This window comes from Oncorhynchus mykiss, chromosome 8 (assembly GCF_013265735.2).
Source record: "Oncorhynchus mykiss isolate Arlee chromosome 8, USDA_OmykA_1.1, whole genome shotgun sequence".
Classification (NCBI taxonomy): domain Eukaryota; kingdom Metazoa; phylum Chordata; class Actinopteri; order Salmoniformes; family Salmonidae; genus Oncorhynchus; species Oncorhynchus mykiss.
This window is the reverse complement of record NC_048572.1, coordinates 87984354-88002487: the sequence shown is the minus strand read 5'-3', so window position 1 is coordinate 88002487 and position 18134 is coordinate 87984354. Positions and strand designations below refer to the sequence as shown.

The 18134-nt window shown below is 48.5% G+C and overlaps 1 protein-coding gene across 3 annotated transcripts in view; it reads left to right on the top strand.

The window, feature by feature from the left end:
• Nucleotides 1-1367: 1367 nt before the first annotated feature.
• Nucleotides 1368-18134, top strand: part of LOC110531046 (ankyrin repeat domain-containing protein 12) — a 56862-nt gene continuing 40095 nt past the window's right edge. For 2 of the 3 annotated variants that reach the window (XM_036986658.1, XM_036986656.1), the window contains exon 1: nt 1368-1547. The gene's annotated coding sequence lies outside the window, so the exon portion shown is untranslated. Of the gene's footprint in view, nt 1559-18134 lie in introns of all 3 variants that reach the window. The other variant, XM_036986657.1, reaches the window with a different exon arrangement.

The following is an 18134-nucleotide window of genomic DNA, read 5'->3' as shown; positions in this document are numbered from 1 at the left end:
TTGTCTAGTGCGCTACATAGGGAGGACGCACATCTATAGAACATGGGGAGAGGGAGACCTCTCACTAGGATGTAAAGTGGAGCATTTATAATCATGTAAATTAAATACCAATTGAATTGTTCTTGGTGTTGGATTGATTCTGTGTGTCAGTTGAGGTTAAAGACTTGCTAATTATCTCTTGATAATAAATGGATGCATACATACATACAGCAGTGTTTACCTTAAAAATGGAGGTACCGTTCATTAGAAACAGCCGAGATTACATTCAAGGCAGATTTGACAAAAGTGAATCTCCTTTAAAAATAACCCGAGAAAGAATAGGATCAAGAATCAAGCTGTCAGCTGCTACATTTCACACAGCAATACAACCAACTTGATTTATTTTATTGAGAGCGAAATTGAAGTACTGCGTGTGAAGTCAAATGCACGTACACAAACACTGTTGTAAAACCTACATTTGCGATGCATTGCCTCTAAGCAGATAGCCTTGACAGATATGGTGCAATGCCCTCATGTTCAAACCATGCCAATGATAATCTAAACGTACCCTAAACAAAGACTCCTCTATGTTACAACCGCCTCTGTCATCTCCATTCAAGCCCGGATGCTGATTGCTCGTCGCCGTGTATAAGCCACTGCCCCTCCCCCCATTCTGATTTTTAAGCTTGTTTTCTTCCGCAATGTAATATTCCCCTACCGCGCATGCGCTTTAATAGTCATCTAATGCAAATATCACTGCGCCACAACAATCCAATGTAGCTAGAGTGGCAGGAATGATGCAACACATTTACGGAACTAGTATACAAGTCTATACATTCAGTTACAATTTAAAAAAAGAATTGTATTGAGACAATTTAACAAGACAGGACGTTTCCACTGCACTAGTCTGATTACCTGCTTGTGTTACTTCTTCATCCGACATGTTCGAGAACATTCCCACCGGCCGCAGAGTCGAGCGGAAAAGATGACGTCACCGGCTCTCTCTTTCTCTGTCTCTCTCTCTGTCTCTGTCTCTCTCTGTCTCTGTCTCTCTCTCTCTCTCTCCCAATGACACCCAACAAGGTTCAACAAGCAAAATACTCCCCATTCTCTTGTCTCTAAACAGAATTTAAAATATATACCTATTAATATATATATATTTTAAATACCACTATAAATATGCATGCTAGTAAATAACGATGGTGATGCCAAAGCCTTTCTATCCGATTTTTTTTGTGTGTGAAATGTTTTAAAATGAGGTAAATCTGCTTGACATCACCCCCCACCCCGCCCCCCTCCTCCAGGGCTAAAGTGGACCACGTGACTGCTCTCCGCCAATGGGACAGACGTTTGGCATGTTTTTCTGCGTGTGGGGGGGGGTTTTCCTCCTTGGAGACGGACGGACTGTTTTCAAACCCACAGCAATACAACTGGAAAACAGACGTCAGGCTAATACAGCTACTGTTCATGTCCCAATCATTTCAGGAAAATTACTCTTTATATTCACGTTGTTCATATTCATGGATGAACACGAATGAACAAGCGGAAAACAAAACGCATTGGAAAAGGTAGGCAGAAAGTAAGATTTTTTTAATATATATATATAGTATTTTTTAAACATTTGTCCAATGTATCAGAACCCAGTTAGCCATCTGGCTAGTTAGCAAGGTAGCTAACTTTTGGACGTAACTGCGTTCAAATAAATGTAATGTTATGACACAGCGGGGTAGTTTTTGAGTTTGTTACGATCATGTGTTTTAGATACACATGTGTATATTTAGTTACAGGCGTTTTTTTTAAATTGTGGTTAAGTTGTTGTTTTTTTGCGCAGAAGAATATGGAGAATTGTAACGTGTGTTGCTAGTGTCGAGGGCAAAACGGGTTGACAACTAGCTGGCTAGTTGGTTGGTTAGCTGGCTAGTTGGTTGGTTAGCTGGCTAGTTGGTTGGTTAGCTGGCTAGTTGGTTGGTTAGCTGGCTAGTTGGTTGGTTAGTTGGCTAGTTGGTTGGTTAGCTGGCTAGTTGGTTGGTTAGCTTCAGTTAGCCGATGTTCATAGCGACGGTAACGAGGTGGAACACGGCAATGGGGCTTTTCGCCTCAGCGGCCTTTTGTTTTATACTGGCTTGTTTTGTTCTCTAAACGTACCATGAGACTTCAAAATGTTCTCCAAACATACCATAAGACTTAAAAATGTTCTCTAAACGTACCATGCTGCACAGTAAATTGACCAGCTTATGTTCGCATGTTACGTTAGGAAACAAGCTGGTTAAGTCATTTTTACGGTGGCTAAGCTAACTCACATGACAAAAAAATTAAATAAATGTTTGCGCCCAACGTTACGTTAGGGCATGCTATTCTCTGAAAGCTAGCTTAACGCTAACTAAAATAGCTGCAGTTCTGTCCATATGCATTTTTATTAAAACTAAAATATTTGCCACATTGTATCTGTAATATGCACATTGTAGCAACAATGATTTGCAAAGCCACTGCACAGTCAAACGCGCTATCTGACACCTTTTACAGGCAACAGCAGCCAAGAATCTGGGGGTGTGTTGGAGATACAAAACTCTCGGTCTGTGGTGCGACCGTCCTTCGCTCTGGAAACCTTTTGTCTAAAAGGACGTATCAAGATATATATATATATACACACACACACACTCGGATCCTACGCAAAAGCAAGCCACTGGGTGCAGATGTGTCGCTGAAAATGACTTCAGACCATTCTCGTTCAATGACAATGACAGACGAAACTCCTTTTACAGGATTGTAGCCGATAATGGATGCAGAATGAACTGTTCCCCCCCCCCCCCCCCCCCCCCCCATGATGAAATATCAAATCAAGGGTGATTTTCATTTCTACCCTCCCATGCTGTTGCAGTATTTTGTAAAGCCTAATATCAGTACAATTCAGGTTGGAATTGATATCACACTATTGTTTTCAGCGAGCCGGCAATGATAACACTGACTCTATGAATAGAGTTTCAAATAGGCCAACATTTTATTAAAAAATTCTATTTTATATATGAAATCATATTTCTTACTAAATATGTCTCGAACCCTACCCTAAATAGTAAAAGCATAGCAACAATGTGTGTAATAAAGAACTTAATTACAGAAAGCATAGTGAATAAACCCTAGGTTTTCAGTCTTAATCACAAACATGTTGAAAACAACTACTAATCCTAATATATTTTACCAGTAATATTTGCTTACGGCATTTATTTGGCTCAATTACAGAATTCCGGTTTGAATGTCAAACACGGCGCTAATCAATATACTGAAATAAGTTCTGACCCTGACTTCAATGATCATGTCATTACATGTATTTAGTAGTCACGTGCCTTTTTATTTATCTCACTGTAATAGCCTAGCCTACCTGCTATTTAGTACCAACCTACACCATGCTATTTAGTACCAACCTACACCATGCCATTCACTACGAGGCCCATGAGACCAAGGTCCTTTCCGACTCCTCTTCGAGACCACAAAACATCACCACTTCTCAACGACAGTGACTCAATGACACTGAACTAAACACGACAAGTATCTCCTGGTTCAAGTGTAGCAGCTGGACAAAGATCAGCACGAGAGGAATAACAAATACAAGATGTCTTGTTGCAATTTGACTTGTTTAGCGATTCTGATGCAGTGGTAGTGACTTGCAGTTTTATGAAGCAATTCACATATACATTTTTAATAGCAACCATATCACCTAGTCGACGTATGTTCCAGTTTGACATCTCGGTTCATCAGAAGCTTTAGCAACGACCAGCGAGCAATGGCAATGACTTGCAAATGCATCTTGGACTCTCACAATGAGTATAATGCCATGTTTTGGGCTAATTGGGTAATTAATTTATCATTAAGGCCTTCAATATCATTAGTAAAATGGACATTTTTTAATTAATATTTTTTCTTATATAGCTTTACCTGATTATGAAATAATTGGTAACTGGTTTCACAATAGCAGAGAATCATCTGTAGCACTGCTATTCAAGGCCTTGTAAAGAAAGGATGGCATTCCTATGCCTCTTGCAATGCCACGATAGTGGGGTTTGATTCTCGGGACCACTCGTACGTGTATGTACTCATGACTGTAAGTTGCATACATTTCATATTTAAACGTGTACATATTATACACCAGATTTCAACCCTCACTCAGAAGTGGACTAATGCCATTCCTGTGGAGATGGGAGACAAGAACAAAGCAACGATGTTTTTAAGAGTAGTGATGTTCAGTTTCGGTTGGAAATGGCCAGGGACCTCATGATCCGATATTACCACGATACTTAGGTGCCGATTTTCTATATGTATTGCGATTCGCTACGGTGATTTTTCTTAGTTTAGTTTTTTGTACATTTTATTTATTTATTTATTGCGATTCGATGTTCCTAACATATTGCTCACCATATGTCTGCTACTGAGGGACAAGAGAGAGCCATGAGAAAACAACACGTTTTGATCAGTCGTGGAAATAAGTGGTGAAAACAAACGGGCTCATTTTATTTCTCCACCCCTCCCCACCCATCACAGCCTTTTCTCTATTTCCATAGGCTACATCCATTGGTAGTTTGATACCACAGATGTCTTCCTGTGGAAATGGAGACATGACCAACTCAGGGTCATGACCCTGTCGTATTTACTCGCCCTTACCTTATATCTGTTTTACATACTGACCCATCTGTTTGGATACCACAGATGTCAGTGTACGGTAGTTTGGGTACCACAGATGTCAGTGTACGGTAGTTTGGATACCACAGTTGTCAGTGTATGGTAGTTTGGATACCACAGATGTCAGTGTACGGTAGTTTGGATACCACAGATGTCAGTGTATGGTAGTTTGGATACCACAGATGTCCGTGTACGGTAGTTTGGATACCACAGATGTCCGTGTACGGTAGTTTGGATACCACAGATGCCAGTGTACGGTAGTTTGGATACCACAGATGTCAATGTACGGTAGTTTGGATACCACAGATATCAGTGTACGGTAGTTTGGATACCACAGATGTCAGTGTACGGTAGTTTGGATACCACAGATGCCAGTGTACGGTAGTTTGGATACCACAGATGTCAGTGTACGGTAGTTTGGATACCACAGATGTCAGTGTACGGTAGTTTGGATACCACAGATGTCAGTGTATGGTAGTTTGGATACCACAGATGTCAGTGTACGGTAGTTTGGATACCACAGATGTCAGTGTATGGTAGTTTGGATACCACAGATGTCAGTGTACGGTAGTTTGGATACCACAGATGTCAGTGTACGGTAGTTTGGATACCACAGATGTCAGTGTACGGTAGTTTGGATACCACAGATGTCAGTGTATGGTAGTTTGGATACCACAGATGTCAGTGTACGGTAGTTTGGATACCACAGATGTCAGTGTACGGTAGTTTGGATACCACAGATGTCAGTGTACGGTAGTTTGGATACCACAGATGTCAGTGTATGGTAGTTTGGATACCACAGATGTCAGTGTACGGTAGTTTGGATACCACAGATGTCAGTGTATGGTAGTTTGGATACCACAGATGTCAGTGTATGGTAGTTTGGATACCACAGATGTCAGTGTACGGTAGTTTGGATACCACAGATGTCAGTGTACGGTAGTTTGGATACCACAGATGTCAGTGTATGGTAGTTTGGATACCACAGATGTCAGTGTATGGTAGTTTGGATACCACAGATGTCAGTGTATGGTAGTTTGGATACCACAGATGTCAGTGTATGGTAGTTTGGATACCACAGATGTCAGTGTATGGTAGTTTGGATACCACAGATGTCAGTGTACGGTAGTTTGGATACCACAGATGTCAGTGTACGGTAGTTTGGATACCACAGATGTCAGTGTATGGTAGTTTGGATACCACAGATGTCAGTGTACGGTAGTTTGGATACCACAGATGTCAGTGTACGGTAGTTTGGATAGTAAATGCATACATGGATGGATTACTAGACCAGTCTACCACTACTACCATCACCACCACTACTGCCACCACCACGACCACCACCACGACCACCACCACCACCACCACGACGACGACCACCACCACGACGACCACCACCACGACCACCACCACCACGACCACCACCACGACCACCACCACGACCACCACCACGACCACCACCACGACCACCACCACGACCACCACCACGACGACCACCACCACGACCACCACCACGACCACCACCACACGACCACCACCACGACCACCACCACGACCACCACCACCACGACGACCACCACCACGACCACCACCACCACGACCACCACCACCACGACCACCACCACCACGACCACCACCACCACGACCACCACCACCACGACCACCACCACGACCACCACCACTACTACGACCACCACCACCACTACTACGACCACCACCACTACTACGACCACCACCACTACTACGACCACCACCACTACTACGACCACCAGTCCTCCACCACCACAACCACCAGTCCTCCACCACCACAACCACCAGTCCTCCACCACAACCACCAGTCCTCCACCACCAGTCCTCAACCACCAGTCCTCCACCACCAGTCCTCCACCAGTCCTCCACCACCAGTCCTCCACCACCACCACCACCAGTCCTCCCCCACTACCACCACCACCAGTCCTCCCCCACTACCACCACCACCAGTCCTCCCCCACTACCACCAGTCCCCCACCACCACCACTCCCCCCCCACCACCACCACCAGTCCCCCATCACCACCACCAGTCCCCCACCACCAGTCCACCGCCACCAGTCCACCGCCACCAGTCCACCGCCACCAGTCCACCGCCACCAGTCCACCGCCACCAGTCCACCGCCACCAGTCCACTACTGCCACCACCACGACCACCACCACTACCACGACCACCACCACTACCACGACCACCACCACTACCACGACCACCACCACTACCACGACCACCACCACTACCACGACCACCACCACTACTACGACCACCACCACTACTACGACCACCACCACTACTACGACCACCACCACTACTACGACCACCAGTCCTCCACCACAACCACCAGTCCTCCACCACAACCACCAGTCCTCCACCACAACCACCAGTCCTCCACCACAACCACCAGTCCTCAACCACCAGTCCTCAACCACCAGTCCTCCACCACCAGTCCTCCACCACCAGTCCTCCACCACCAGTCCACCACCACCAGTCCTCCACCACCAGTCCACCACCACCAGTCCTCCCCCACTACCACCACCACCAGTCCTCCCCCACTACCACCACTCCCCCATCACCACCACCACTCCCCCATCACCACCACCAGTCCCCCATCACCACCACCAGTCCCCCATCACCGCCACCAGTCCACCGCCACCAGTCCACCGCCACCTCCACCAGTCCTCCTCCACCAGTCCTCCACCTCCACCAGTCCACCTCCACCAGTCCTCCTCCACCAGTCCTCCACCTCCACCAGTCCTCCTCCACCACCTCCACCAGTCCTCCTCCACCACCTCCACCAGTCCTCCACCAGTCCTCCACCACCACCTCCACCAGTCCTCCACCTCCACCAGTCCTCCACCTCCACCAGTCCTCCACCTCCACCAGTCCTCCACCACCACCAGTCCACCACCACCAGTCCACCACCACCAGTCCACCACCACCAGTCCACCACCACCAGTCCACCACCACCAGTCCACCACCACCAGTCCACCACCACCAGTCCACCACCACCAGTCCTCCACCACCACCTCCACCAGTCCTCCACCTCCACCAGTCCACCACCACCACCATCAGTCCCCCACCACCAGTCCACCAGTCCTCCCCACCACCAGTCCACCAGTCCTCCCCCACCACCACCAGTCCTCCCCCACCACCAGTCCACCAGTCCTCCCCCACCACCAGTCCACCAGTCCTCCCCCACCACCAGTCCACCAGTCGTCCCCCACCACCAGTCCACCAGTCGTCCCCCACCACCAGTCCACCAGTCGTCCCCCACCACCAGTCCACCAGTCGTCCCCCACCACCAGTCCACCAGTCGTCCCCCACCACCAGTCCACCAGTCGTCCCCCACCACCAGTCCACCAGTCGTCCCCCACCACCAGTCCACCAGTCGTCCCCCACCACCAGTCCACCAGTCCTCCCCCACCACCAGTCCACCAGTCCTCCCCCACCACCAGTCCACCAGTCCTCCCCCACCACCAGTCGTCCCCCACCACCAGTCGTCCCCCACCACCAGTCCACCAGTCGTCCCCCACCACCAGTCGTCCCCCACCACCAGTCCACCAGTCGTCCCCCACCACCAGTCCACCAGTCGTCCCCCACCACCAGTCCACCAGTCGTCCCCCACCACCAGTCCACCAGTCGTCCCCCACCACCAGTCCACCAGTCGTCCCCCACCACCAGTCCACCAGTCGTCCCCCACCACCAGTCCACCAGTCGTCCCCCACCACCAGTCCACCAGTCGTCCCCCACCACCAGTCCACCAGTCGTCCCCCACCACCAGTCCACCAGTCGTCCCCCACCACCAGTCCACCAGTCGTCCCCCACCACCAGTCCACCAGTCGTCCCCCACCACCTCCACCAGTCCTCCCCCACCACCTCCACCAGTCCTCCACCACCACCACCAGTCCTCCACCACCACCACCAGTCCTCCACCACCACCACCAGTCCTCCACCACCACCACCAGTCCTCCACCACCACCACCAGTCCTCCACCACCACCACCAGTCCTCCACCACCACCAGTCCACCAGTCCTCCCCCACCACCACCAGTCCTCCCCCACCACCACCAGTCCACCAGTCCTCCCCCACCACCACCAGTCCTCCCCCACCACCAGTCCACCAGTCGTCCACCAGTCGTCCCCCACCACCAGTCCACCAGTCGTCCCCCACCACCAGTCCACCAGTCGTCCCCCACCACCAGTCCACCAGTCCTCCCCCACCACCAGTCCACCAGTCGTCCCCCACCACCAGTCCACCAGTCGTCCCCCACCACCAGTCCACCAGTCGTCCCCCACCACCAGTCCACCAGTCGTCCCCCACCACCAGTCCACCAGTCGTCCCCCACCACCAGTCCACCAGTCGTCCCCCACCACCAGTCCACCAGTCGTCCCCCACCACCAGTCCACCAGTCGTCCCCCACCACCAGTCCACCAGTCGTCCCCCACCACCAGTCCACCAGTCGTCCCCCACCACCAGTCCACCAGTCGTCCCCCACCACCAGTCCACCAGTCGTCCCCCACCACCAGTCCACCAGTCGTCCCCCACCACCAGTCCACCAGTCGTCCCCCACCACCAGTCCACCAGTCGTCCCCCACCACCAGTCCACCAGTCGTCCCCCACCACCTCCACCAGTCCTCCCCCACCACCTCCACCAGTCCTCCCCCACCACCTCCACCACCACCACCAGTCCTCCACCACCACCACCAGTCCTCCACCACCACCACCAGTCCTCCACCACCACCACCAGTCCTCCACCACCACCACCAGTCCTCCACCACCACCACCAGTCCTCCACCCCCTCCACCAGTCCTCCACCCCCTCCACCAGTCCTCCACCCCCTCCACCAGTCCTCCACCCCCTCCACCAGTCCTCCACCCCCTCCACCAGTCCTCCACCCCCTCCACCAGTCCACCCCCTCCACCAGTCCTCCCCCTCCACCAGTCCTCCCCCTCCACCAGTCCTCCACCTCCACCAGTCCTCCACCACCACCAGTCCTCCACCACCACCAGTCCTCCACCACCACCACCAGTCCTCCACCACCACCACCAGTCCTCCACCACCACCACCAGTCCCCACCACCACCAGTCCTCCACCACCACCACCAGTCCTCCACCACCACCACCAGTCCTCCACCACCACAGTAGTACATCTCTACAGTGCGCCTTGTAAAAGAGAGGTCAGCGTAGAGCCCTGCCAGTAGTAGGGTCCAGTCCACAACTACCACAGAGAATGTCCCCCAGTGGAAGAGGAGCATAGCCTCCCTCAAGGAGCACCACCAGTCCCCCAGTGGAAGAGGAGCATAGCCTCCCTCAAGGAGCACCACCAGTCCCCCAGTGGAAGAGGAGCATAGCCTCCCTCAAGGAGCACCACCAGTCCCCCAGTGGAAGAGGAGCATAGCCTCCCTCAAGGAGCACCACCAGTCCCCCAGTGGAAGAGGAGCACCACCAGTCCCCCAGTGGAAGAGTAGCATAGCCTCCCTCAAGTTAGCACTGCCTAGCCGTTTACTACATTATATCCTAATGCATTGATCTTGGTTTTTATATATTGACTGTAGTCTGGTCCTCAAGCTATGAGTGACTTAGTGGGAACTTTGAAGAGCAAAGACTAATTTACTCATCCTCCTCTCATGACTTCATCGCTAACCATCTCATGACCTGTTGGGTCCTGTTCACTTGACCCCTGATAAGACAGTGTCTTTGTTCCCATAATAGAAGTTGTCGTTTGTGGCTGAGATCTCCTTCCCGTTAGTGATGGGGGGGGAATCAGACGGGTACATATCGTAATATTACTTTAGGTTGACATAGAGATATTTCATGTCAGTTATGATAGTTGTAGTTATATATATATATTTTTTTTTATTTATATATATATATAAAATTTATATTTATTTTTTGCTTCAAAATGGTCAACAAAATGTGTGTGGACGAAACCACCGTGTGTGTGTGTGTGGACGAAACCACCGTGTGTGTGTGTGTGTGGACGAAACCACCGTGTGTGTGTGTGTGTGTGTGTGTGTGTGTGTGTGTGTGTGTGTGTGTGAAACCACCGCGTGTGTGTGTGGACGAAACCACCGTGTGTGTGGACGAAACCACCGTGTGTGTGTGGACGAAACCACCGTGTGTGTGTGGACGAAACCACCGTGTGTGTGTGGACGAAACCACCGTGTGTGTGTGTGGACGAAACCACCGTGTGTGTGTGTGGACGAAACCACCGTGTGTGTGTGTGGACGAAACCACCGTGTGTGTGTGGACGAAACCACCGTGTGTGTGTGGACGAAACCACCGTGTGTGTGTGTGGACGAAACCACCGTGTGTGTGTGTGTGTGTGTGTGTGTGTGTGTGAAACCACCGCGTGTGTGTGTGGACGAAACCACCGTGTGTGTGGACGAAACCACCGTGTGTGTGTGTGGACGAAACCACCGTGTGTGTGTGGACGAAACCACCGTGTGTGTGTGTGGACGAAACCACCGTGTGTGTGTTATTTTTTTTATTTAACCAGGTATTCTAGTCGAGAACAAGTTCTCATTTACAACTGCGACCTGGCCAAGACAAAGCAAAGCAGTGAGACACAAACACAGAGTTACACATAGTCGATAATACAGTAGAACAAAAGAAAACAAAGTATTTTGAGTGCAAGTGAGTTAAGGCAATAAATAGGCCATTGTGGCAAACTAATTACAATATAGCAATTAAACACTGGAATGGTAGATGTGCAGAAGATGAATGTGCAAGTAGAGATACTGGGGTGCAAAGGAGCAAGATAAATAAATAAATACTGTATGGGGATGAGGTAGGTAGATAGATGGGCTGTTTACAGATGGGTTATGTACAGGTGCAGTGATCTGTGAGCTGCTCTGACAGCCGGTGCTTAAAGCTAGTGAGGGAGATATGAGTCTCCAGCTTCAGAGATTTTCGCCATTCGTTCCAGTCATGGGCAGCAGAGAACTGGAAGGAAAGACGACCAAAGGAGGAATTGGCTTTGGGGGTGACCAGTGAGAGAGATATACCTGCTGGAGTGCGTGCCTACGAGTGGGTGCTGCTATGGTGACCAGTGAGATGAGGCAGGGCTTTACCTAGCAGAGACTTGTAGATAACCTGTAGCCAGTGGGTTTGGCGACCAGTATGAAGCGAGGGCCAACCAACGAGAGCGTACAGGTCGCAATGGTGGGTAGTATATGGGGTTTTGGTGACAAAACGGATTGCACTGTGATAGACTGCATCCAATTTGTTGAGTAGAGTGTTGGAGGCTATTTTATAGACATCACCGATGTCGAGGATGATCAGTTTTACGAGGGTATGTTTGGCAGCATGAGTGAAGGATGCTTTGTTGCATATAGGAAGCCAATTCTAGTTTTAATTTTGGATTGGAGATGCTTAATGTGAGTCTTGAAGGAGAGTTTACAGTCTAACCAGACACCTAGGTATTTGTAGTTGTCCACGTATTCTAAGTCAGAACTGTCCAGAGTAGTGATGCTGGACAGGCGGGCAGGTGCAGGCAGCGATCGGTTGAAGAGCATGCATTTAGTTTTACTTGTGTTTAAGAGCAGTTGGAGGCCACGGAAGAAGAGTTGTATGGCATTGACGCTCGTCTGGAGGTTAGTTAACACGGTGTCCAAAGAAGGGCCAGAAGTATACAGAATGGTGTCGTCTGCGTAGAGGTGGATCAGAGAATCACCAGCAGCAAGAGCAACATCATTGATGTATACAGAGAAGAGAGTCGGCCCGAGGATTGAACCCTGTGGCACACCCATAGAGACTGCCAGAGGTCCAGACAACAGGCCCTTCGATTTGAACTCTATCAGAGAAGTTGGTAAACCAGGCGAGGCAATCATTTGAGAAACCAAGGCTGTCGAGTCTGCCAATAAGAATGTGGTGATTGACAGAGTCGAAAGCCTTGGCCAGGTCGATGAAGACGGCTGCACAGTAATGTCTCTTATCGATGGCGGTTATGTCATTTAGGACTTTGAGCGTGGCTGAGGTGCACCCATGACCAGCGGGTTGCTGTGGAGGGTGCAGGGCAACATACCGGGGTAGGGGCAGCCAGATGGAAAGCATGGCCAGCCGTAGAGAAATGCTTATTGAAATTCTCAATTATAGGGGATTTATCGGTGTTGACAGTGTTTCCTTGCCTCAGAGCAGTGGGCAGCTGGGAGGAGGTGCTCTTATTCTCCATGGACTTGACAGTGTCCCAGAACTTTTTTGAGTTAGTACTACAGGATGCAAATGTCTGTTAGGAAAGTTAAGGCTAGGCTTTTTAAAACTGCCTTTGTCTATTTGTTCCCAACTTCCCTGAAAAGTTGCATATCACGGGGGCTATTCGATGCTAATGCAGAACGCCACAGGATGTTTTTGTGCTGGTCAAGGGCATACAGGTCTGGAGTTGAACCAATGACCATCTATTCCTAGTTCAATTTTTTTTGAATGGGGCATGCTTATTTAAGATGGTGAGGAAGGCACTTTTAAAGAATAGCCAGGCATCATCTACTGACGGGATGAGGTCAATGTCATTCCAGGATACCCCGGCCAGGTCAATTAGAAAGGCCTGCTCGCAGAAGTGTTTTAGGGAGCGTTTGACAGTGATTAGTGGAGGTCGTTTGGTCACAGACCCATTACGGATGCAGGCAATGAGGCAGTGATTGCTGAGAGCTTGATTGAAAACAGCAGAGGTGTATATGAAGGGCGACTTAGTTAGGATGCCATCTATGAGGGTGCCCGTGTTTACGGATTTGGGGTTGTACCTGGTAGGTTCATTGATAATTTGTGTGAGACTGAGGGTATCAAGCTTGGATTGTAGGATGGCTGGGGTGTTAAGCATGTCCCAGTTTAGGTCACCTAGTAGCACGAGCTCAGAAGATAGATGGGGGGGCAATCTATTCACATATGGTATCGAGGGCACAGCTGGGGGGAGAGGGAGGTCTATAGCAAGCGGCAACAGTGAGAGACTTGTTTCTGGAAAGGTGAATTTTTAGAAGTAGAAGCTCGAATTGTTTGGGTACAGACCTGTATAGTCAGACAGAACTCTGCAGGCCATCTTTGTAGTAGATTGCACCACCGCCCCCTTTGGCAGTTCTATCTTGGCGGAACATTTTATAGTTTGCAATGGCGATTTTATAGTTTTTGGTGGTTTTCCTAAGCCAGGATTCAGACACGGCTAAGACATCTGGGTTGGCAGTGTGCTAAAGCAGTGAGTAAAACACACTTAGGGAGGAGGCTTCTAATGTTAACATGCATGAAACCAAGGCTTTTACGGTTACAGAAGTCAACAAATGAGAGCACCTGGGGAATAGGAGTGGAGCTTGGCACTGCAGGGCCTGGATTAACCTCTACATCACCAAAGGAACAGAGGAGGAGTAGGATAAGGGTACGGCTAAAGGCTATAAGAACTGGCCGTCTAGCACGTTCAGAACAGAGAGTAAAAGGAGCAGGTTTCTGGGCACGATAGCATAGATTCAAAGCATAGTGTACAGACAAAGGTAAGGTAGGATGTGAATACATTGGAGGTAAACCTAGGCATTGAGTAATGACGAGAGAGATATAGTCTCTAGAGATGTTTAAACCAGGTGATGTCATTGCATATGTAGGAGGTGGATCAACATGGTTGGTTAAGGCATATTGAGCAGGGCTAGAGGCTCTACAGTGAAATAAGACCGTAATCACTAACCAGAACAGTAATGGACGAGGCATATTGAGCAGGGCTAGAGGCTCTACAGTGAAATAAGACCGTAATCACTAACCAGGACAGTTATGGACGAGGCATATTGAGCAGGGCTAGAGGCTCTAGAGTGAAATAAGACGTAATCACTAACCAGAACAGTAATGGACGAGGCATATTGAGCAGGGCTAGAGGCTCTACAGTGAAATAAGTCAGTAATCACTAACCAGGACAGTAATGGACGAGGCATATTGAGCAGGGCTAGAGGCTCTACAGTGAAATAAGACAGTAATCACTAACCAGGACAGTAATGGACGAGGCATATTGAGCAGGGCTAGAGGCTCTACAGTGAAATAAGACAGTAATCACTAACCAGGACAGTAATGGACAAGGCATATTGATATTAGAGAGAGGCATGCGTAGCCAAGTGAAAACAAAACGACTGTGTGTGTGTGGACAAAACGACTGTGTGTGTGGACAAAACGACTGTGTGTGGACAAAACGACTGTGTGTGTGGACAAAACGACTGTGTGTGTGGACAAAACGACTGTGTGTGTGGACAAAACGACTGTGTGTGTGTGGAAATCTAAAATCGGTCTGTTCAAGTTTCTAAGTAATGTAGATCTAGGCCCGTGGCTTGGACAAGTCTCTCTATCCTAAGAAGAAGAATCATCTGTTCTACATGAAACTCTCAGCCAGCTCTGTTTTTGAGACCACATTCATGACATTTGGGCCGATTCATTTAAGTGATGACGACGACGATGATGCAGTTGTAAGCAACTCAGAGTGATACATTCACGCGGTCTCACCAAGCAGTCGTTTCCTGTGATATTTAGTTGTGTTACACACAGGAAAGAAACTCGAGCCTCTGTCTCATTCCTAGTTTCTCTCTGATGACATAACAGCCTACAAGGTTTTTGAACATGCGGTTTTTTGCTTCTGAGGGAAATCCCATGAAACTATCATTTTTTTAAAAGTTTTTTTTTATGTCAAGTTAGCCTGATTTTTTTTATTTTTGCTTCTTTTTATATCATTGACTAGACATATATGTCTAATTCTCTGTATTCTAAGTCTTTCTGTTATTCACATTTGTCAAGCGACAACAGTTATTGTTTTGAACCAAGACACCCCCCCAAGTAACATTTGATTGCAGACGATTTGTGTGTCTTACTGGGCTAGCTTCAAACAAACATAACTTGGAGATTGAAAACGAGTCGACGGAGACTCTTTGTCTTGCTCCACTTCTGAGAGACGACACAGGTCAAAGCACAACTGAACCAGAGGAATTTGTAGATCTCTGCCGTGCTAGAGGTGTCACTACAGATCCGAGTTCGATCCCGGGTCTGTATCACAACGGGCCATGATCGGGAGTCCGATAGGGCGGCTCAGAATTGGCCCAGCGGCGTCCGGTTAAGGGGACTTTTAGCAAGTGGAGCTTTACTTGGCTCATTTAGTGACTCTTTGTAAGCAGGCCAGGCGCCTGCAGGCTGACCTCGGTCGTCAGGTGAACGGTGTTTCCTCCGACACATTGGTGCGGCTGGCTTCCCGGGTTAAGTGGGCTGGTGTTAAGTGCGGTTTGGTGGGTCATGTTTTCGCAGCAATGAGACGAGATCGAAAGTAGGGGAAGAAAAAGCAGGTAAAATACAAAATATTCTGAAATAACATCATCACTCCCCTTATGTCCCAGGAGTTCAGGTGGACCACTTTTTGACACACACACACAAACACACACACACAGGTACAGGAGTATGGTTGGGGTGGACAGTGTTTGACAGCCATCGTCAATGGCAACGTCACAAACGATGGATTAGCATATTGTTGAGTGTGACTGCTCCTCCTGTAGTCTGGCAGCGCAACACAGCGACCATACCAAAAACCGGCCTATTCCCTATGTAGGCCTGATACGTTTCCAAACGTACGAGGGAGGTAGATTATTATTAACATAATGAAAGAGAGCGGTGTACGAAGAGTGTCGACGGCAACGCAGAATGTCAGATGACGTCTAATGGGTGTTTCCCCCCCCCCAGACACACTGTTTCTCCCCCCCCCCCCCAGACACACTGTTTCTCCCCCCCCCCAGACACACTGTTTCTCCCCCCCCCCCAGACACACTGTTTCTCCCCCCCCCCCCCCAGACACACTTAATCCGGAGAGAGAATGAACAATTGTAAGATAGACTAATCATATAGGAAATAAAAAGTTGTTTTAAAAAAATGTAAGTATACGTTTCTACTTTACTTAACCAAATGTATTTAGCCTTACACTTATCTTTGAGAAATCCCTCCTGGCAAACCAAACAGCCAATAATATAGGCCTGAATAGTGATGCACCGATGTGGTGTTTTTGGCCGATATCCCATATGAAGCATTCAAGTACAGTTAAATAGTTAAAACACACGGACACCGCGGTCTAAGGCACTGCATCTCAGTCACTACAGTCCCTGGTTCGAATCCAGGTTGTATCGCATCCGGCCGTGATTGGGAGTCCCGTAGGGCGGCGTACAATTGGGCCCAGCGTCGTTAGTGTGTGGCCCGGGTAGGCCGTCATTGTAAATAAGAATTTGTTCTTAACTGACTTGCCTAGTTAAATAAAGGTTACACACACCACACTGACCCAGAAGTTATTTTGTTGTCAATTACGTATGTCCCCATTACCACATAAAACATAATCTAAACCTATTTATTTCATGTACTTGCTGTGCTGTTTCATTGTTCAGTCGTTTCATTCTCAACCAGGATTTCATCATAAACGCCAAGCAGTGAGGTTTCAGCTCTGTCTGTCTGTGGCCTCTCTTTCCTCAGTGCGCGTTTCCATTTTGTCCAGCTGTTTGCATCGAAGTAGCGGTCCTTGTACCTAGCATATGGCGACACCGTGGCGACACCGTAAGGAGGCTCAGAGAATCACTTGTTCACTTGCCTCGAGTACTTTTTTTTTTTTTTGTACGTTTTTAACCCTACAGTCTTGTGTTGGCAGTTTTGTTGATCAGGCTTCAATGCCATGACAGAGTCTGTTGCAGACACAGTTGATGAGCTTGTTTCTCCAGTCAGTTGTCCGAATGGCGCGAAGTGTGTTTTCATGTTTCAAATCATGTTCTGAAATGGCAGCAACGGTATGAGAACCAGTAACATTCTTGAGCAATACGGCTTTCCTCAGTACGAAGTCCTCCGGTCGATCCACAGTGCTGTCAGACTCCGTATGCTCATGGGGAAAATGTCAGTCGCGAAGCTAATAGCAAGGACGCTACTAGTAGCTTAGTAGCTAAGCTTAGCTTAGCTTTGTACGTTTTGAACAATACTGTGTAACGTCTGAAAAATAGCATGTAGCAGGGCTCGACCAGTCGATTGGTCAAGGCCAAAGAATTCCATTATCAATGTGTTGTGAAGCTAATCATTAAGGATTAGGCACAATTTTGGAATTGGCGGTTTGCCTTCAAAATAAAAGTCCCTATTTTGAAAGTGATGCAGAAGGTTACAATTGGTGGAAACATGCCATATTTAGACTTGATAATGTTAAACAAGGTTTGAATGTGAAGCAATGAAATGGGGTATCGGTGACACCCACAGAACACAACTGTGAAGAGTTTACGCAAATATTAGCGTTGTAGCTTTTTATCGCGGGACTGTGACTGTGGGAAATCACCTCCCCAGTCAGCCAATTGAGTGTATTGACATTCATATTGCACTGTACAGCTTTACCTAAGGATTGAGGATAAATGAAATGGGGTGTCAGTCTACTCAATACACAAGATATTTTTTCCCCCCCAATGTCCTCAGAGTTATCAGACTTCAAAACATCCACGCAGTATTGT